Source organism: Protopterus annectens, chromosome 3.part0 (genome assembly GCF_019279795.1).
Source record: "Protopterus annectens isolate FY-2018-M chromosome 3.part0, PAN1.0, whole genome shotgun sequence".
Taxonomy (NCBI): domain Eukaryota; kingdom Metazoa; phylum Chordata; order Ceratodontiformes; family Protopteridae; genus Protopterus; species Protopterus annectens.
In genome coordinates, this window is record NC_056731.1 from 1,051,490,326 (window position 1) to 1,051,514,302 (window position 23,977).

Genomic DNA, 23,977 nt, shown 5'->3' on the forward strand with positions numbered 1-23,977 from the left:
AGGAAGGTATATGTGCTGAGTCATGCCATAGATGATCTCTGATGATTTCAAAGCCCATTGATTCTGTGTGATAGGCTTGGATGAAGGTAAGACAGAACACACTACCTATCTTGATCTGGCATAGGGTTTTGACATAATCATCCACTCAGTTATCATTGAAAAACTCTCCCGGCTGTGGATTAACACTTATGTCATTAGAGGGGTAACCAGCTGGTTCATTGACAGAACCCATACTGTGAAGGTTGGTGAATCAACCTGAACCCAGTAGAGCTGTCACAACTGGTATACCCCAGTGATTTGTACTTGGCTCACTCCCCAGTGATCTGTGCTTGACCCTTTACAGTTTGAAATCTATTTCTTGACAATTCAGGCTAAAGTATATGGCTTTTGGCTTACAAAGTTCGCTGATACTGCATATTGGGTGCAATCCCTTTGTCCACCAATGATGACAAAGTACTACAGGAGGGGCTAACATAAACAAGTAATTGGCAACAAAGCCACACAGTATACAAATAAATGCAAACGTGTCTTTATTTTGGCCTTCTGCAAATTGGAATTCCCTGCTAATTACAGCAGTGACAACAGCCCCCCCCCCCCCACCATGCTGAAATCTAGTGGTGTAAGTCCTGGGAAGACACATAGATAGCAATCTGAAATTCGACCACCAATTGCCCACAGTGTTATGGAAAGGCTAAGTTGTGCACATCATATGTCATGCTATTGTATTCAGATCTGAGGATTAGATAACAGAACTGTACTTGAACCTCATAAGAACACTAATAGAGTATAATGCTCCCATTTACATGTACCTCACCAGACACCTGCAGCAGTTGGAGAGACCACAGGAATTTCTCACCAAGTAAATGCAGGGCCTGCAAACCATGCCATGATGTATATGGATAGACTGAAAACCATGTGACTGTAATCTGTATCATATAGGAAGAGGTGACCCCTGTCTGGTCTCCAGGCAAGTCTCTGACCCTGCCCTCATTAATACTGCACATCCATAAATCAAATATATGACAGTGTCTGCTGAGGAAAATATGGTAATAGCAGTGTCCCACATGCTGGTGTAAAGGGTTCTCTCTAATGTCAAACAAGTGCACAAACACATCCACACCCCAGTTGACTGCAGTGAGAACAGAACCCTCTAGCTATCTAAGTACAATGACTACTGAATTCTGTATTTAAAGCAATTGTCACAGCTCAAGTCTGATTTGCAAAGTCTCAGACAACACTTTATAGATAATGACATCAACAGTGTGTGCTGAGGAGGCTATAGCAATAGCAGTGTCCCATATGCTGGTGTGAAAGACTATCTCTCTAATGTCAAGCAAGTGCATAGATCCACAAACATGCACACATACCCCAGTTGGCTGCAGTGAGAAATGAACCACTACCTACCTAAGTATATTGACTATAGAGCAGTGCACTGATTACGGAGCTCAGTACTTTACACAAGTGCCATGACATATGTCTGACATTTACAAGGCTGCAGGTGAACTTATAATGGATTACATCAGCAGCAGATGATGGAGAGAAGATGTTGGGAAGCCTGTATGAAATGAATGTGCAGTCATGTGCAAGTGTCAAAATACTGTCAATCCATGGAATTGGAGTTGTAACTGTAGAATACACATATATGCTTTTCACACACACACATACACACACGCACACACACACACACACACACACACACACACACACACACACACACACACACACACACACATTAGTTGACTGCAGTGAGAACAGAACCCCTACCTATGTAAGCAAACAGACTACAGAACTCAGTTCATTACGCAAGTGCCACTGCATAAGTCTTACTTTTACAATGCTGCGGGGTAACTTATAGTGGATGACATTAGCACTGGATGTTAGATATCATAAGTTGGGAGGCCTGCCTGAAATGGATGTGCAGGCATGTTCAACTGTGAAGATAGTTCTAGCTCTGTAAGTTGTCAGATCAATGTGCATGGTATATTACCACTACTTGTTATTAATGTATGTAGTGTAGTTGATATATTAGCTAACAACTACTGAGAGACCAGGGTTGCTGTGTATTGGGGGAGGTAACACATGGCTGCCTTGTTAATATCTGACATATTCTTAGATAGGGCCTTTATTTTGTTATGTTTCCATATGTAGTTTCATGTCACAAACACTAAATGGACAATAAACAAAACTAATACATGCTAATATTGACTTTGCATAGTGCAGTGGTAAACAGCAGATTTGTGCAAAGGTCGACAAAGTGTTTATCACATGCAAGAGACACATTTCCACTACTTTCTCTTTTTCTGTATAGTTAAACAGTGTGTAAATTTGGGACTCATTGCTAAAATTCTGAGAGTTAACATTGAGTGTATGAAACACATCTCCTGCTTAGCTAACTCAGTGGCAGTAGGTGTAAATATAGTGACATATTTATTTTTGAGCCCATATGATACTGGGTTCAAATCCGGGTATATCTAATACTTTTAAATAAAAAGTGATAATGCAATGACATTATTCTTTATAGCACATTCAGCATGTGTTACTGTGTGTTGACCTAGTGCAGGAGGGTTAAGCAGCAGTGCAAGGAGGTAACTGCAGCATTGTAGAGCAGCTCAACATCACTTGGCATTGGTGTGTGATGCCAAACTGTACACAAACATAGAGGCCAAAAAGTGAAGGACTCTGTTGCTTTTTTTTTGGTTCTTATGTGTGTTGTATGTGATTCTCTTTTTTGACCAGATTACATGTGCTAAAAAATGGGGTGGATAGGAAAGTGGTGAAATCGGGAGAAAGCAGGGAGAAGAACAAGGGAAAGAAATACAGGAATGAGGTAGGAAAGGACCATAGCTATCCATTTATTTTTCAGTATAAACTGAAAAATATGTACAGAACATTAGCTGAATTTGGTCACTTCCACAAAGTGGGGTGACAACAATGCAATCATGTTATTTAGCCAATTGTACCAAATTAAGTGGGTCATGAAGAGATGTATGTGAAATGGGAGCTTTGTATGGGATGATAGTTTTCTTTTGTGGGACATGTGCCCATTTTTTTTAATCCAGTAAGAGAGGAACACTGGGTAAGGGACTTTGGCATTTCTGAGTCAGGTAAGTTGGGTAGTTGAGGAAGCAAATGCAAACAAACATGCCAGACAAACAAGACACAGGGACAGTGAGGGACACAAAAAGTTGGGGGACACCATGATTGAGGTAAGGGAGGGGATAATGCAAGCTCATGACCACCTAACATGGAGACAGTGAGAATTTAGTCCAAACTCACAGGACTGTCATCACTGTCCTCTTACTACATTGGGTACTGGAGTGCTTGACATCTTCCCTTCCTATGTACCATGAGGGAGAGCAGCGTAGCCATCCTGCATAGGCATACACCAATGGTGCAGTGCCCAAACCTACACTCCAACCCATGCATCTCCTGGTGAATAATGAGATCACCACCTCTGCCATTACTCCCAGAGGGTACCACAGCACCAGCTGTGAGGGTAGTGCTACCTGAGGACACATGTACTGCAGGGGCAGCAGAGGCAGTGCTGCCAATCTGAGTTCCAGATGTGCTGGGCATCAATGCCATAGTCTGTGGAGCAGGGGCAGGCTGAAGCACTGGGACTGGCCTACCTTGTTGTATTGTGAATCATTTAGTGATTTGTTATAGATGAATGGCATAGAGACATTTTGGTGACACATAACAGAAAATAAAAAAAGAGATAAAGGTTAGGGTGAGAGAAACAAAGAGGTGAAATTAGCACCATCATATGTGACATACAATTCACTATAACAATTATACAACTATTTTATCTGAACTATTATATTTAAGTATACGTCCTATCAACTACAAACTATAGTTATGGATTGCTTAAAGTAATCCTTGCAGTGTGCATATATTGCACATATACTGGTCCAAGTATACTGATTGCAGTTAACAGCAGGGCATTTATCACACTTTTATAGAATATTATTTATGTAATATTATGAAGGAAATGCATTATTGTATAACTTATGCTTCTGGTATTTGAGCCCAAGACCTTTGACTACAGTCTTACACTTGACTCCTAAATTTAGTTTGTGTTACAGCCTTATGCATGCATACTTGCTTTTACAGTTAGGATAGGTATGCTAACTTTGCTAGTACTATATAGAATGCCAAAAATCTATCATTAAACCTACAATAATAATTTGGTTGTACTGCATACACACCGCTTGCTTTCCTCAGTCTCTCCAGACAGACAGCATGAGCCTGACGATTCAAGTCTATGTTGGCATTAGTTATGAAAGGCAATGAAAAGAACAGAAGTGGATTATGCATAAAAGTCCTGCCTATATTTAGCTTTAGATGTATTAAAAATTCTCTTTATTACCATACTTACACAATGATGGGATGTCACCAGTTTGAAATTCAGTCAGCTGGTTGAGGATATCCAACTTGCACATTTATAGGTCACTGACGTGGTGGCTACACTATTCTCCAGTGTGTGTGATGCCATTCGCACCGCATACAGCCTTAACCAAACTACTCTAAGCCTCAGACTTGTACTGGGAGCAAAAATAGTCCCCACCCAGAAGCCTTTGGCTGTGGCACTTTACCAGGAGTCGAAAAATTATCCTGGACTTTTGAACACCCCACATCTGCACCCTAAGCTAGGCACCTTCCCATTCAATGCCAGACAGGTCTAATGCCAAATGTAGAGCAATGGCAACTAATGATTTCCCACCAATTCCTTTTATTGCATTTACTGGTAATGCTCAAACCTGACAAACAATGCCAACCATGTTTGCATGATGTTAAGTGGTGAGCAACAGTGACAAGCAGGGAGGAAAGCAAATTTTTTTGAAAATGTAAGATTAATCTGATACCTGACAGTAGATTGAGGAATGTTCACTGCTGTAGGTTGGAAATACATTTTTAAAATTGGAAAGTAACTGTTAGGTGAGTTAACTTTGTGGTCATGCAATTGGAGCATAAATTTCATAACCTGACACATTTTTGTTTTGGCTTTATACATTAATAATATTGATTTTTTAAAGTATGGGATTCAATCCTATGCCTAAGAGACAAAACATTTTCTTCCACAGTGGTGATTTTCCATCTTTGCCACAGAATAAGTGCTGCCCAGACATAATCAGAAAGCATTCATAAATACAGCTGACAATATGAGATGTTAACCCTGTATGTGTGTGGCTTGACAATGCTCTTGTATATAGATTATGTGTGTCTTATTTAAGTCCATCCAGGTCCAGATAGCAGAATTATACTTACAGAAATATAGTAGACAGTATACCCTCAGACATACATCTGAAAATACAATAAGTGTGTCTTATCACTCATAAATGTAATTCATATAAGCTCCACTATCTAACATGTTATAAGTGATATTTAATATAAGGGGAAATGGAACAACAGTAAAAATGTCTGGAATGTCCTATAGTAGAACTCAAGACCATGTACATGATAGCCCTAGACATTACAACTATTGCCACACAAATGCTGAAATAACACTTGTATATTTTTCTGTTCATTGTTATAAACTGGACTGTCACAACTTTAAAAAATATATTGTACTACCTGCATTAGAACCCATGACCATCTGCATACAATGCTGCAGTTGCACCTGCTGTCACAAGAGTAGTTACATAACAGTTCCATAATTTCCTAGTCATTTCTTAAGTTCTGTGTGTTAACCAGCATCCAGTGCCACTTAGTGTGTTTGTGCAGTGCCCAACAGAATTACTTGAATGTATCCATTTTCAATTATTGACTGTCTGATCTTGTTTGCTGGTGTTCAGTGGCTACAGGTGTTGGAGAACCTTGCTAACTGCTGCACAACATCATTTCTTGGAATTGCAAGATGGAAAGTAAAAATTGCTACAATGTACTCTTTTTACCTTTACACTTTTGCAGATGCCCTGTTTGCAGCTGTTTGCTTCCTTTGTGTGCCACTTGTCCTGGTTTGCACACTGGTAAGCGCAGTGCAAATGAAATAAGCAAAGCTAAACCTGACATTCATTAGTTCTCTGTTTCCCTTGTTTGCACTAAGTGGTGCACTGTGCAAACACTGCTAATTAAAAATGGGAAAATAGTTGAAATGAAGAAAAGCAATCTGTGAAATAAACACTACAAAATCTTTGTTGGTGCACATGAAATATTTTTACATATGTCTGGGTTTGAACTCTCACTCCATTGAATCTTCAGAACACAATAAAGGTGTCTTGTCCCTGTTTTCCACACAAACAGCTTTGCAGCAAGAAACTGAAATATATCTGCATACAACCAAATGCAACACCATCCACAGTAGTAGCAAGCCATATGACAGTTATTTGCACATGTATTAAATTCAGATGTAGTGCACTGAGTGATCACAGAACCATTTATGACTATTGCTTGCAAAAGTGTAGCTCTGCCTTATCTTGTTGCTCATTCTTGCCATATCTGACCAGTAATCTGAGACATGCAGTCACTAACATTCTGTATCATGATCCTTAAAAATGTGTCAAGATATTAAATGGCAATAATATACAGTTGTCAACAAAAGAAGGGAGGGTTGGATGTTATTTAACAGAAACTGTGAATGATGTGCTGCTTATATTTCAAACATTGATACAACTGTTTCTACACTTTGTAATTCTAACCTGACTGACACACCCACTGGAGGCAGTGGAGTCTGAATTGCTCTTCTTCCTTTTTCTTTTTCCCTACTAGTAATCGTTCATCATTGCAATCAATTAAAAACAAACATTGAGGGAGTCCCTGCACTATGTTTACATCTGGTACACAAAGCCAAGTATTTGGGATTCAACAATTTTAATGAGTTCACACCTCATTTGCATCTTTACCATGCTTGCAACCCTGGGTCTTCACTATAAAAAGGGAACCATGTAGCTAGGGGACCTGAAGGTGAGTAGACATGTGTATGTGGATAACACAGAAAAAAGATATTACTTTGGGATTTATCTGCACAGAAGCCTACTGATCTTAATAAGGTATATACTAAATATGCTGAAATGTCAGCAAGAAAAATATGTTTATATATATATATATATATATATATATATATATATATATATATATATATATATATACTACTTTTATTTGCATGCATTTCTTAGAAGTCTACTGATGTTGTAGACATGTTTGTCAGGACATTTTACTTTTTCGGATGCACAGCCTTATTAACTGTCATCACAAATGCTGATGTTACAACTGTTTTTCTCTTTATACTCTTCTAATGTTATTTCTGTGAAATATAAATCCCCTATATTGTCAATGAAACAGGGGTGTTAGCCTTCCAGCATGGCCCATACAAACCTCTAGGGGAGTGCAGGGCCCAGGTAGACATGACTGGCAATTGCATAAAATGGAATGTTCTGTGGTAAATGTGCACACATGTTTTTGGGACAGTTTGATAGCACTTTTAGCATTACACTCATGGTTTGCCAGCAAAATGTGTCATTGCCTGTTCTTTTGGATATGCTGCTATTATTACTCTCCTTGCTTTGCATCTAACTTTGCTTTATATGTGACTGCAATATGTTACAACCACACATTTCCTATTTTTATATTTCAATATCTTGATGGTTCTGTGTTTTACCAGTGGGTAATAGTGAAATTCTACCTTTTATGTGTTATCTGGTAGCCAAGCTTTTAGTTATGTGATACTTATGTGCATTATCCTTCTGTTGTGGTTTAGGTCACCTAGGAGTATGGCACTAAGGTGTCTCAATCCACAAAAACCTCCCTTCAGTGACCCTGAGAACTTGGTTATTGGGGAAGCCTTTAGGCAACATGGTACCTTTCTGCTTGAGAGGGGATGCAGAGATATGTCAGGCAGAATGTAGTAGGCAGCCACAGTAGGACATATAATCAGGTGTGCCATACGGTCACTGGCATGATTTCATCTGCATGGGGCAAAGCAGCTGCAGTGGCCCATGATTGGATGGGCATTGGGTGTCCTGCTTCAGAGCCACCACTAACAGCAAATGATATCCACTGTCAAGGATCCTGACAGCCTCCAGGAAAGTGTAGAACAGCACATCCTTGATATTGGTGCTACTGTTTCAGGGACAACAATCTGCTGTATGTCTTAGGAAAGAGCTTCCAGGTAGGCGTATGTATCTCAATTGTTAAATACTCTTGTATAGTAAAATATTGACAGCAATATGTAAGTTCTGTTTGTTCTGTTTAGCAATAAATTTGTTTGGGGGAATTGTAAATTGCTACAGTTAACAACACATTCTGAATAATTACACATTGGCTTAGGTTGGACTTGTCATCCAAGTTTTTGTTAAAAGTATCTTTAATGGACATATAAAGGGGAAAAAGTTTTAACCCCTTGTGTTACTGTTACTTGCGATGCTGTTGTCCTTAACGTCTGCTTAACTTTTTCCAGGACCATTGTCTATGAGAAGCACAGTATCATCAACTGTGCATGGTAAGACAAATATCTTTTTTTGTCAGTAGTGATGAGTAGTTCAAAGAAATGTATTATTTTATCCATATGTGTAATGTGGTGTCAGGACTGTTGTGTGTATTGCTGTAGTGTCTGTAGTAGTGGCACCACTGTTAGTTTTTTAGCATACATTTGACGATAGTAATGTAGCTACTAATTTCTTTCCTGTGTTTGTTGCTTATTATCACAGGTGATCCTGACAGTGGAAGTGTAAGACTCTTACCACCTGATGTCAGAGTATTGGCAGACTCTGCTGATGATAATGTCCAAACAGAGGCACAGTTGGGGGTGTGCAGATGTTGAATCTGACACTGTGGTTGACATTTAGCCATACCCTGCAATTCCATCGGACTCAGCCATTAGGCCTATGCCAACACAATCTGGTCAGCCCTCAGCATACCTCTCAACCTGGAAACATCAAAAATCTGGACAAAGGCCCCTGAAAAATAGAAACAAATCTGTATGCTGATTAACATAACATTTACATACATAATTATGTAACCCAGCCCACTCCAATGGAATTATGGATACCAACGTTCAAATGCAAACTGAAGAACAGAAAATCAAAATATGGTCCCAGTCCCTGTAGAAAATGGTAACCTTTTTTTTTTTTTTTTTTTTGAAATGTGTAGCAATGATGTTCACCAGGAAGGGAGACGATGACGAAGATGATGAACTTTAGAATTTTGTTTTTGGAGACTTGCAGTATGTGGCTTTTGTGGTATAAGTAGGGCATTTAACAGTGTACAATATTCTAATCTTAGCAAAATAATATTACAATTTGCTAGGACCTCCAAAAGTAATTCTCCATGGCCTACTGATCAGTGGCATAGCTAGAGTTTGTGTCACCTGGGGCTGTATTTGAGTTTACTGCCCTTCCCCCCTCACAAATTCATGGTCAAATGGGGACTCCCATACACAGCTCTCTCCCCACCAGCCATTCCAATGTCCCATACTTGGTTATGTTGCCCCACTTACCATAAACACTGTAATGTGCATACTGCTTTTCTTCTACAATGATTATTTGTATTTCATTTAATTTTTTTATTTTACATTTTATAGCATAAACACTAATAGACATCTGCTAAACAGAGCAATACAGTCTCACAATGAAAATAGACATAGCATTAAACCTTCTCTGCCCTTGAAACTCACATTCATTGAAACAGCATTGCAACCCACATTCAAAGAAAATGCATCTGGCCAGTGACAGATAAAGATAACCTTTGGGTTGTTTTCAAATCATAGGCCTCTTGCACACAAAACATACATGTGCTCTTTGATATACCTTTATGATTGTATTAAATTATATTCCTTGTATAATACAGCACAGTTGTTAGAGAGTGTGTTTTAAATTTGTTTTGATTGAACATTTTTCCAGTAAGCAATAAAACAAAATGCATGAACCAATAATGATAAAACTGCACAATTCAGAATGTTTCCATCATAAAAGTCTACCCAAACTTCCACAGTCTATCACTATCAGTAAATATGGACAATCTCTGCAGAAGTAAAAGTCATTTAAATAATTCCACATTAAAGAGATCTGTAACTAATGAACAGGTTGCTGCTAGCAAACAACTTTATATTTCATTGTTTCATCTACAAATAAAGTCCCTGTTGCCCTTGAGGAATAAATCGCCTATGTTATATTAAATGGATGGCAACCTGATAGCAGGTTCATAGTTACTAGGTATCTCCACCAAAGAGGACATTCTCAGGATGGCAGTATCCACCCCCTTTAAAAGTACATCACAATACAGTAATCCATTGACATACTGTGGGACTAGGACCCACAGCATTCTACATCAAAAGCAAATATTCTACCTGTAGTGCTACTAACACAAACAGACTTGGCATAAGCAGCACTAAACTTCTCTCCCCCTGAAAAACTCCATAGCACATAAAATCTATAAAAAGACAAATGTATTGGGGGGGGGGGGCAAAGGCCCAAAAACAGAGACAAAATTTAAACATTGCTTGTATAATCTTAGAAACGTTGCTAGAGTAAAATATTTTGTGTTACCATGCATTTCCTGAAAGACAAGAAGACTGAAACTTAAATGGCTATCATTATTTAGGGAATTCAGTTCTCACTTCTCACTGATTTGCCAGAAAACCACAAATTTTAAGAGAAACAGACCAAAAGTATGAGCCAAACATTCCAGACATTCTGTAAAACTTTGGACAGTTGAGAACTATGGACTTGACTCCTTCGATCACAAGTGGTGGTATTGGTACAGAATTAAGGCTCTTACTCCTTGTACCTAAGGTACAGGATTTGAGTCTGCGTAATCCCAACCACCAGTTATACTTAACTGGGGCATTTCACAAACATGCAAAGATTTTTTAAAATTTGTTTTGGTTTTTCCCTTTTGCTTTATTCCTTCTCATTTATTCCAGTGCTCCTGTCTCTCAACAGCTCTACAAGACTTTCCTACAGCCCTGGACCATGTCCATTCTCAGGCTTAGAACAGTGTGGAACCTAAAGGAATCATGGGTGGTCATATTAATGGCCTCTTCCACCAAGTGGGGAAGTTTATTTTCATTTATGACTTATCCTCCTTGATTTCTCCCCATCACGTGTTACATCTGAAGACTTCTTCCAAATATGGATCATGCCACCTCTTGGAGAATGTCTTGTACAAAATCCCTCATTTCTCTGGCTGGGCTTCAACATCCCTCCCAACCTGCTAGCATCATTTATGCTTGAGCCATTAATTGAACCCAAGTTGTCCAGGCCATAGTTAAAACGTCATCATTTTGCTTTATCTTGTCCTGACTAGATGGCAGTGGCAGCATAACTCTCAACTGTCCTTGATTGTATATATTTGTTTACTGTTCCTCATAAAAAATGTTTTTGACAAATTGCTGAGGATTGTAGTCATTATATGATGACAGATATTTGAGTTTCAGAGTTTCTATCCTTCATAAAATGCATGCTACTGTAAAACTTTTTATTCTGAAAATTTTCTGTGAACATATGAGCAGTATTCAAAATCTGTACCTGATTTTAGGACTTTGACCCCTGTTATTTTTGATTTTGTCTCTGGATCTTGAGCAAAGAATGGAAGAGTACAATGTGCAGTCCTGGAGGTCTTATAGCAAAAGGGAGACAGTGATAATCCAGATTTAAAAAAAAACTACATGTAGCAATCTGTTTGCATCACTTATTTGGTACATTGAGAGCTTATAATATGATAAAATGGTTAAATATCTAATGTATTTTAAGAGCATTCAAGGAGAAAAACCCAAGGAGTGTAAATAAAGAATGAAAGAGTTTGCCAGCAGCGATGTCACAAGAGAAGGAGAACTTTTTTGTGCACTGGTGAAGGGGCACCATTGGTTTGTATGCTAATACGCTCAATATTCTTCTCCATGCCCTAACAAGATGCAGAAACTTGAAGATTTATCTGGACAAAGTGTTTTACGAAGTATACATGTAGTATAAAGAACAAGTACTTAGGTAGAAATTGTGTTTTTTTTTTTTTTTTTTTTTTGGAATTATGATATAGATTTCATTCTCTGATATTGGAATGTAGACAAAAAACTGAAGAACACACACAGAACATACTTTATAGTTTAATAGACTAAAACAAACTAACCAACACACACATGGATTTTGCCTGTGATAAAAACTGAATGCATTTCTTCTCTACCAATGGCTCCACATTACCGTGCACTGCCCTGTCACTAAGAGAAAGAAAGGCTCATTAGGAAAAAACTAAGTTCCAACAATCAGATATAGTTATGTAATTTAGGACTTCTGCTTAAAATTATTAAACCCAAAGTTATGTAGCTCGTCCCATCATAGCCTGATATAAATGACTCAACACTCTTAAGGATGATGGCATCAGACCAGTTCACTCTTGAAAGAGTGACTAAAATGTAACACCTTATCGTCAAAGTTAGATTAAGGTGTTGAAGACCTGGAGTTGAATGTTATGATGTACTCATCTCAGATCTGTGTCTCTGTGTGCATGTGTGTGTTTCTTTGTGTATATATATATATATATATATATATATATATATATATATATATATGTAGACACACACACACACACACACACACACACACACACACAAACACACACATGCACGCACAGACAGATATATAAATATCATAAAGTCAAAATTACCAAATCACCTAAGGGAATTTTTTTTTTTCCATGTGCGCAAGTGACTGGAACCTCCATGTGGAGCCTTTGCCCTATCACAACCACCATGATTCACCCTTACTTAAATATATTAACTCTATGGTTACACAACCTTTGCGGAAAAGTGAAAATACCACACAAACACACACAAGCACACACACCCTCTGTCTTAATAAAGACTGTTTCTTGTGCCAAGTCTGATGCCCATATTTCCCTTGTTAAATTCAAAATCTGATGTTTCTTACGCTAAGTCTGATACACGTATCTCCCTTGTTAAATTCAAAGTCTGACACACACTTAAAAGTATCTCAGACTGCACTCACAGAAACCTGCAAACAGTGCAGACTGTTTCTTGCACTAAAAGTACCTTAGCAGAATTTAAAAGTATGATGCCTGCAAAAACTGCTGGCCAGTAATACTAAAAGTGCAGAAAGTACAGACAGCCTGTCGCCGTTAAGTCTGATGCACATATTTCCCTTGTTAAATTCAAAGACTGATGCACCAAATGTATCCCCCTTGTTAAATTCAAAGTCTGATGCACACTTAACAAAAATATCTCAGGCTGCAGTCACAGAAGCCTGCAAAGACTGTTTCTTGCTCTAAAAGTACCTTAACAGAATTTAAAAAGTATTATGCCTGCAAAGATTGCCGTAACAAAAGTGCAGAAGTACACACACACGCACACACGCACACACGCACACACACACACACACACACACACACACACACACACACACACACACACACACACACACACACACACCTTGCTATCGAGCTTTAAGGGCTGTTTCTTGCAGAAAAAAAAGTACCTTAACTTAACATAATTCAAAAAGTACAATGCCTGCAAAGACTGCTGTAACAGTAAAAGTGCAGAAAGCACACACACACACACACACAGCCTGCCATCATTAATTATCTCTAGAATTGCACACACTTAGAAAAAGTATCTCACACTGCAGACACACACTTAACAGAAGCCTGCAGTTGCATTCACACAAGCTTATACCTTAACAGAATTCAAAAGTATACCTGCAAACTAAAGGCTGTTGTAACAGTAAAAATGCAGACTCTCAAGCTCGCAAGCTTAACGGCTGTTTCTTGGACATATAACAAGCGGATCACACACCTAAGAGAAGCGGCTGCAGATGAATTCACACAAGCTTATAATGTAACAGAATAAAAAAGTATAATACCTGCAAACTAAAGGCTGCTGTAACAGTAAAAAATGCAGACTGTCAAGCTTATAAGCTTAATGGCTGTTTCTTGCACATATAATAAGCAGAGCAGACACTTAACAGAAGCGGCTGCAGTTGAATTCACACAAGCTTATACCTACCTTAACAGAATAAAAAAGTGTGATACCTGCAAACTAAAGGCTGCTGTAACAGTAAAAATGCAGACTCTCAAGCTCATAAGCTTAACAGCTGTTTCTTGCACATATAATAAGCGGACCACAAGTTAATGGCTTGGTTGGCATTCTTCTAACAGGCTGTCTGCCTTGTAAAGCTGATATCATCGTGCATGCCCTGCATGTGATGACATCAGGAACAAATTGTCAAAAAAGAAAAAATAACGTTAACCCCCCTGGGAAAATTGGAAATTAAAGGGGCCACTCAGAAATTCATGGCACCTCAATATTTTTCCCTCAAAACCAGTATTTACCAAGGAATTCGGTGCAGTTGAGAAGTATAGCTTTCAGATATTGGATAGGTGGTGGGTGAGACTACAGCTTCAGTGCCTGTTGTTTCTGGCCATAGCCAAAGTGTGGGCAAGAGGCCATGTGGGAGGGTTGTTTGGGTTGCTTGGAGGCCTGCTGTCCATCCTTTACTTGATCAAGATGTGTCTTTCTGTGCCATTCTATGTATATCAAGGGCCATGATGGAGGCACAGCCACATTCCAATAGGTCCTCCAGAGAAATGCTTAGGGTTGTAGATATGGCACAGGCTGACAGGCATGGCTGCCTCAGTAAGAGGTTCTCCCATTCGATTCTTGGCTGGAGCGCCTTCTGTGTGGAGTCTGCATGTCCTCCCTATGGTCAAGTTGGTTCGAAAGACATGTGTGAATGGATGTGTCTTCATTGAAGGTTGGGCATCGGGCTGGCACCTCGGCATTGTAAAAATCAACTGCCAATCATTAGCAGACTAGAGTTCCGCTGTGGCATCCCCTAACCGGGAAAAGCCGAAAGAAGAAGAACAACAACAACATTGACAGCAGTCAATGATGATGTTCTGTAATGTGTATAAATGCTCAGGTATGCGCTATTTAATTTTGTTCCCTAGTATTGGACCATGCAGTCTACCTAGTCATCAATAGGGCACTACCAATGACTAGTATAGCTCCCTTATCTGCTCTTCATTTTGCTAAAATACTACCCATACATGTTTTTGCCACTTAACTAACTAAATAAACACTGCCGTTGGAGCTATATTCCTTTCCTTATGCATAGTCACCAACAACCCTATACTCTGCACTGGCATACTCCCTTCACAGACTGCCACTCCATATTGTGTCTAAACAATGAACATGACTGGCTTTTAAAGTCAACCTTTGTAGCCTGTCACCTTTGCTACTGGTTCACTATTTTACATTCTTAAATATGAAGAATGGGACTTCTAGACTCATGTTCTCCTCTGAGGAACTCAACAGAGAAGCCATTTTTAAGAAAATGTAACCAGATGTTCCCCTAGGCAGTATCTGACACTGTGTAACATTAGTAGCCAGTCTTATTTTCACCCAAATAGACTAGCATAGATTGGAGATGTAGTTCAGAAAATGGAAGGTGAAATTATTGCCTTTCTTTTGTAGAACCCAACAAGCATCAGAGAGCCTTGACAGAGTGTAAAATTATCTCGCCAGAAACTTCACAAACGGGTCAAAAGAAGTGACTAAACATGTCTAATCAAAGAAGAACTTGCATATTTTATTCTTTGTTGATGATGTTAGTGGCCTTTCTTCAGGGGAGACCCAAAGTGGTATTTATGTTATAAGGAAAATTTGTCAAGGACACCAAGGTCCTTACCTTAATTTTTTGGATAGGTGCCATGTGATCTTTTATCCACCTAAGCTTCTACCAACTCAAGCAGAAGGGACCTCAGTTTAACATTTCATGCAAAAGATGACAAACTCAGGAACTGCAATTTGGTGTCTGCTATCCGATCATTTGCTGGAAGAATAAAACCTACAGCCTTATGCACCAAAGGTGAGTGTTCTACTTGTTATACCACTGACATTGTGTGAAGTATAAACCAGTTTACAAAATGGCGTCTACTACCTCTTTCTATTCCTACAGCAGACTCCAACTTTGGCCAATAAAAACAGTATCAATAAATTAACTTCAAAAATAAGAGGATGTGTTTAAAAACAAAGCAAGATGAAATACAAAACTTGCAGTATTGTGTTAGCAGTAAATCAATACATAACCATTATATTAACAAAAATTGAATACACAAACTAAAACCAAACAAAACAAGAAAAGGCAAAGGATTCCACTCGGAAATGATTTGTTACATCAGCGCTTTCGTCCACTTACTTAAATGAACTTCTTCAGATAAAGTACAAATAAGTAATTACATTCTTAAATAGTGAATTTAAACTGATAGCATCATAAACGGCTCCCACTATTTAAAGTTACAATACATTTAACACTATAACAAAACTAATTTCAAATCCAGATTGGTCACATACACATAGTATAACTCAATAAACTAATATTAATGTGCTATATGCTTCACATTGGTTAAAAAACTGCCTCGTTGATATTAAAAATACACATTTAAATATAAGTATATACGTTCCTGTCACCCATCCAATGATTTCAACTTTAAAACACATTTTAAAAGCAATAGTCATTCAAGCTTGGGTATACATAAGCATTCAGCCTCAGCTACCATAGCAGCTCTCTCTCTCTATTCCAATTTTAACAGTCAAGATCCACCTCAAATATCCTTACAAACCTGTTCAATAATCAGATAATGAAAAAAATGACCAGGTTTTCTGGCAATATGTTTTCCCAGTGCATTAATAGTATTTTCTTTACCTGTGTTATACTGATGCTCATAAATGCGTTGTCTAAAATTTCATTCAGTTTTACCTATATAAAAACTGGTAGATAACTGTCACTTGGCCAAATAGACAACAGCTTTGGTGTCACAATTGTATTTACTGTTTACACTATATGAACAGTTCTGTATCTGAAACCTTTTTGTGACTTCAATAAATTTACAAAAGTGACACCATCCACATTTAAACATTCCAGTATTTAATTTTAAAGGTGTCTTATTCTTCTCCAAAAGGCCTTTTAAATTACAGCCTCTTTTAAAAATAATATTTGGTTTCTCACCTAAGGTTTGTCTAATGGAAGTATACTCATTTATTAGGGCCCAGTTTTTCAGAACAATATCCCTCAGGGTGGTAGCATCAGAAGAAAAAAGGTGATAAAACTTGAATTACAACTATCATTTGCATTTTCAGAATGGTTATTACAACCCTTACATTAAATAAAAAAAGTCATGGAAACAGTTATTATGTTTACAAGCTTCGTAAGTGTAAACTGAAAATTAAAATAAAAGTCAACATTCTCAGGATGATGTAATCACACTTCTCAATTAACTTACTAAATAAGCAAACTTCAGTTCAATTAAAACAAAATAGTAGAAGCCTATACTGTTCTCATGCACAGCACTAACTTCTTAACATTGTAGAGTCTTGCACTTACTTCTCATGATTTCCTTAGTAAATGGGAATTAAAAAAAAAATAAAAGTATTTTCTCAAAGTAAACAATTATTCTTTTCATCTTGTGAGATTCAACATCCATGCACTTAAAGAAAAAATGTTGCACAATCGCAATGCCTACAAATCCACCTACTATCAAAATACCAAGTATGCACTTAATTCTCTCATTAGCTCCCATATTAGTACATTGAGTTAACTTTTAAATTTCAATTTTTCTTTCTTTTTTCTCAAAGCATGACATGCTGTAACTAATCTAACACAATATCAACTATTTTACAATAATGACTGTACTGCAACTTTTAAAACGTCACTAATATATAAATATATATTCCAAAAATGGTATAGAATAAAGAACACAACACAAAAAGAACAGTACTGCAAGTATCATCTCTTCAGAGAAGACACAGATGCAGTCAAATTCTATTTAGAGCTTTCATTCTTTGTTAATAATCCACACAAGAACTTCATCAGAATCTAACAAACAACTCAAACATACCATTTAAAAATGGGGCCAAAACAGTCATGTGGTATGCAAGCAACCAATCAATGCCTGTCCTTAGGCAATAGTAGGCTAAAAAATAACCTAAACCAAAATACATTGTATCAGATTTAAGACAGAAAGATACTACTTAAAACATTTGTGCTGACAAGAAACATATAATGTTAATATGATCATTGAGTCCAGGTTACTTGTCAGCTCTTAACCTGATCTGCCAGCAAGATTCTCAGTACTCAAGCCATACTGTATACTTTCCTGAAAAAGTCCTCCAAACTAACAGCTAACAATACATTAAAACTGAATGTCTTAAAACAAGAAGAATTCAATGAATGTCTTGTTAATGCATTATTTTGATTGCTAAGTTAAGCTCATAAATTCTTTGGGCAAATTTTCTGAAAGTTTTTCCTACATAGAAGCAAGGGCATGTTTCATACTGGGCAATTTAAATCACTCCAAATGAGTTACAGTCAAATTTTCCAAGGCACCAAAAGGATAAATCAAGAGCTTGAATGTAAGTGCAGGAGGTCTTACTTATGAACCTGCATTGCTTGCATCTCCTGCATTTAAAGGTGCCTAGGGTGAAATATCCAGTGTTTTTGGGACGTGAACCTCTTTCCGAAAAGGATCTAATGCTGTGTGATCTTTTATATGTACACACAAGACGTACTCCTAAAGTTTTTGCTGAGTCACTGTTACTCAGAATGATTTTCCAATTGTCTTGTAGGATTTCTTTTATGTTCATGTCTGCCATAATTGGTGAAGGAAATGCTCTTCTAAAGGCAGAGTATGAGGTTTGTTTTGGAGTGGATGTGTAAATTTCCACTAATAGTTATTCCATTGCCACCCAACTTAAGATGGGCTTGGGTCTCTCTAACCTAAGCAGTGAAATTTCATGTTGGATCTTCGACAACCAATCCGGGTTGTACCATCATGACAAGAAGAATGAATTCAGAGTTATAGACTCATATACAAAGGTGAAATCTTTGCTTGTGAGTCTGCCCATTCCAATAAATTGTCTCTTAACAATTCCTTTCTTTATGACTGGAGACATACCCTTCTTGTGCAGATACTGGTTAATAAAAGTTTATTTTCTATGTATTTTCCCTTCCATGGTGTAATTGGTCATGTCCAACTTCAAGTTGATATCCAGCTAGTTGATCTTGCTACCATACCCACTCATGGTGAATTTTAAAAAGGCTGTGCTATTGTTGAGGTGGGTGTAACAATTTTTTAATTCTTCCTTGTCACCTTTCCATAAGAAGACCAAGTTATCTCTGTATCTCCTGTAGAAGATGACTTTGGAGAATAAAGGGTGGGATTTCAAATGTTCATGGTCTCACCAGGCCATGACAAAATTAGCATACACGGGGGTTATCCCTGGTCCCATAGCAATCCCTGTCTTCTGCTTGTAAAGTTTGCCAGCAAAAGTAATACTAGTTCCAACAAGTTGCAAATGGAATTAATCAAACCATTGTTTAAGTTGGTACAGTTGGTTAGATAGATCCTTTCGAACAGATCCCTATATTCTGTTGAATACAGGTATATAGGGACACAATATCGAGAGCTGTAAACACACACCCTTCCACTGGCATTTGTACATTACTCAACAATTCTAATAAATGCCAGGATTCTCTCAAGTAAAATTCAGAAACCTGTACAGTGGGGTTTAATAAGCGATCTAAAAACCATGAAATGGGCTCTGCCTTATAGTTATCTGTGTCGACTACTGGTTTGAGGGGGGGAATTTTCTTTATTTTTATGTACTTTTGGAATTCTGAAGAATGTTGCCATCTTAAGGAGCCCAACTTGTAAAAAAAATAAGTTTCTGTGTCTATTTCACCTTGTAGAAAAAGATAAAATACATAATGCATACATGACAGAAATGTGTTTATAAATCAAAATAAGATTCATTACTGCAATATTCTCTGAAGACAATAAAACATATGGATTAAAGCATCCTGCATGCCACTGATGATGCTTCTTCACATCCCAGTTGTTGTTTTGGCTATGATTTTCAAAGTTTTTCTTTTATGAACTATTAAAAGTCAGTGATCCAGCAATAGCTGGGCAGTCTCATGCATACTGTATGTTAGTCTGAAATTAAAGAGGTACTCTGATGTGATCTAAAATAGAGGTAAGTGCAAAGAGAAACTATACCTTTCATGTATATCCTCACTATGACAAAAAGTGTAATTTTTCATTTTATCATACTAAGGCACATTTTTCTGAAGATGAAATAATTTCACAGGCATGTACACAGGAATATGAGAGTCCTAAAGCTCTTTGATTTTCCATTTGAAATCTTGATTGTTCTATGCTGTTCCATTTAGGGATTATATGTTTGTGTTTTATGTTCGAGACCTGAAAGCCTGAATTGTTAATACTATTGTGATGTTAGGTACAGTTGGGGGGGGGGGGATAAAACTGCCTTTTGGCTTTTCCCAGTTAGAGGTCGCCACAGCAGAACTCTGGTCCACTAATGATTGGCAGTGAATTTTTACGGTGTCGAGTTGCCAGCCTGGTGCCCAAGCTTCACACCCACACATGGATGCATCTACCTGCATGTCTTTAAATTCATTCAACCGCGGGGAGGACATGCAGACTCCGCACAGAATACATAGCCCAAAATTGCATTACTGCACAGAATTCCTCTTTCTTCATGGTACAGCAGTCTTGAGTTTGCATACATGAGCAGCGAGTTGGCATTTAATGAGTAACATTGCATTTCGCACTTCCTTTTATACAACATAAAACAGAAGTACGCTCCACGTATAGAACAAATGCATGTAGTGCTGTGCTGTAACAAACTGACAAGTCAGACTTTCTGCCACTCTTTCTTTCTCGCTCTCTCTCTGTCTCTCTCTTCCTCTGTCATTTCCCCTGTAATACACATATCTGTTAAGAATGAAGAAAAAAAAAGAAACCCATTCTTCCATCCTACTGCATTTTTGGGTCTGTCAGCCATAATTAGTAGGAACCAGGTTCCTGAATTTCATTTTGAGACATTATTCACAAGTTGCATATAAGCAACTGCATTTTTTTGTTCTTTGCATGAATGTGCGTTATGTACTGATAGTTTTACTGTTTCAACCATAGCTAAAATAATATTGCAGAAAGTTCAATCACTAGACCACCTAGTTACAAGAAATATAAAAAAGAAATAAGAAAAATTATAGATACCACATAGTGAGATTTAAATGAAAGTGATGCACTGGTTTAGCTGTTCTAGTTAAGAGAACACATGACATTGGTCCTCTGTTTCATTTCCCAGCTGGGTTGCCCTCTATGTAGAGCCTTCATGCTATCACTGTGCTTGCAGAGGTTTCCGGCAACAGCTCCTATTTCATCCCCTACTGAATTTCAAGCAGTCAGGTGACATGGTCATCTTCTAAATTAGTCTTTAGTGAATTTGCATTGTGTGTGTGTGTGTGTGTGTGTGTGTTTGAGCAGACTCGTGTGTATCTTGTGATGGTCTGACAGGAAGGCCTATTTATTTGCCTTATGCTGTTCTTGCTTGGCAAGAATTCAGATCCTCTTGACCACAAACGTGATAAAGAAGTCATTAGAAAAAAAAAATGAAAAGAAAAAAAAGTAGATTTAACATGACGCATTATCAGTTCTTTTCCCACATTGTTCTTCTTCTGGAATGAAAGTAAAGAGAAAAAAGTGTGTGTCCATGTGTGTGTTTGCAGAATGAGAAATCAAAGGAAATATAATTAACCGATAGGATGCAAACAGCCTTGTCCCATGTTCTCACTGGAGAGATAAAGAACGCAATAAAGAATAATGTTAACACTAATGTGTGGCAGATATATGCAATATGCTGATTTCAGTTTAGCAGAAAGAGAGAAAGGAAAAGAACATTAGAAACATCCCAGCTGGAGAGTAAGATCTGCAGCTAGGATTTACAACAGACAATACAAGTAAACAATGCAGCAAGTTTTTCTGTATCGTTTTTCATTGTGGAAGTGAACAAGACTAAACATGGAAGCTTAACAAACAAGTTATAATACAAAGGATTAATAGACTGAAGACTAAGTATGAATGATTTATCACCTCATTTGAATATATGCATTAAAATGTGTGGAATCCCATCCAAAACATCCTGTAAACACACACACACACACACACACACACACACACACACACACACACACACACATATATCTATATATATATATATATATATATATATGTATATATATATATATATATATATATATATATATATATATATATATATATATATATATATATATATATATATATATATATATATATATATATATATGTATATATGTATATATATATATATATATATATATATATATATATATATATACACATATATAGTTTTTATATGATTTGGTTATCTTAATACATTACATGCATTTTGTTGACTCTGGCATTCTATTTAAGGCTATTTTGAAATATAAAAAGTTATAATGTCTGTTCTAGAATGCAAGTTCTAAAATACAAAATGAAGAACACTTTTCTAAGCATTAAATTGAATATAGACGGGAACTAATAAGCATACCACACAACTGCCATCAAGTGAATAAACATGAAACTGCAGCATGCGTGACAAATCATTTTCTATAAAAAGTGGATTGGAACATTATAAAGTAATAGTGCCACAATTAGGATTTTATTAGCATCTGCTTGAAGCAGTTGTATAAGTATTGTTTTATTGTTTATGGGAAATGAGTAGTTTGAAGAAAGGAAGTATATTCCCTAAACTGTAAACCTACATCCAGCATTATATGTGCCCTGTCACTGAAATAGATACATAATTAACATAAGAGCCAGATAAATGTGGAATCCTGTTCTGTTCTTGCAAATATGGGATCTATGATCATACTTCATAGAACATGCTCATTTGTTTTGCAATGCAAGCTTAATGCTCAACTCTGTCCTAGTTCTGCTACAAATGTTACTTTATCTGCATTCCACATTTAAAGTAGTCTCTGTGGTAATAACTATGTGGAGATTCCTGCTACTTTGTTACACTAAATATTTCACATGCTGAAATATATGACTTCTGCTTCAAAAACTGTTGCAGTGTTAATTTTCCAATATAATAAAATAGAGTATTGATCTCATATACAGCAATATTTATACCAAGCAGTTCTTCAAAAAAGAGACCACCTTGTTTTCATGTCAGTCTTATTCAGAGGTAGATATCTGTGGAAAAAAAAAGTAATTGTAATGGATGGAAATTGCTTATGTGTCCATTCTTATGCCACTCCTTAAATGCCATTTCAAAATTGTTTCATGTTCTGCAAAGCCCTACATCATTGCAAGCAGTTTAATATTTTTTTTTTTCTGCTGCAAAGAGGAGGGGACATATGTGAGAGCAGATGGCAAATCTTAGATCACTTCCATTTCCTTACTGGTAGCAGAATACTGCAATAAACAATACAGCCTCAGCTCTATGAGCCCCACAAATGGTTTGACTTCACTCAGCCTTTTCAAATCAGAGTGAAAGCAAAATATTGAGGTTTATGGTGGCATGCAAGTTCTTTTACATATGAACATTGCAAAGTCTTGAGTATGGTTATTCATTTTAATGCATAATTTCATCATTTAAATGATTTAAACAGCTTGTCATGTTTCATGTAATTGAATTTGCAATACCCAGTGGTATTCTTTTTTACAGATGGCTTTTGGATGTTAACCAGTGTGTTAGAAAACTACAACTTCACTGTATACCAACATGTTGACAAGAAGTCATACATACGTGCTTCAGCATTTCTCATAACAGATCACACACATTTCTTAGAATAACATTTGGTCTGCAGTGTTACTTAGGTAACTAAAAGAGAGGAGACTGACTATAGAAGAAAATATGTGCAATCCAATTGACTAAGAAACAAATGTCAGCACTGCCCTCATTTTATATATCTGGTTTTGTTACTTTTAGCAGTTAATACCAGCATACTGTTAGATAAGATATCCAAAAACTGTCAAAGATACCAGTCAAGTATATAAACTTATAGTGTCAGAAGACAAGGAATAGTTTTGCCTGAAATGTATGTCTTATGTTGGAAGATGCTGGGCTGTGTCATGCTTGTCTCTTGCTATATAATATAATTTATTCACACTGAAAGCTTCTATTACATGGAGGACGTAT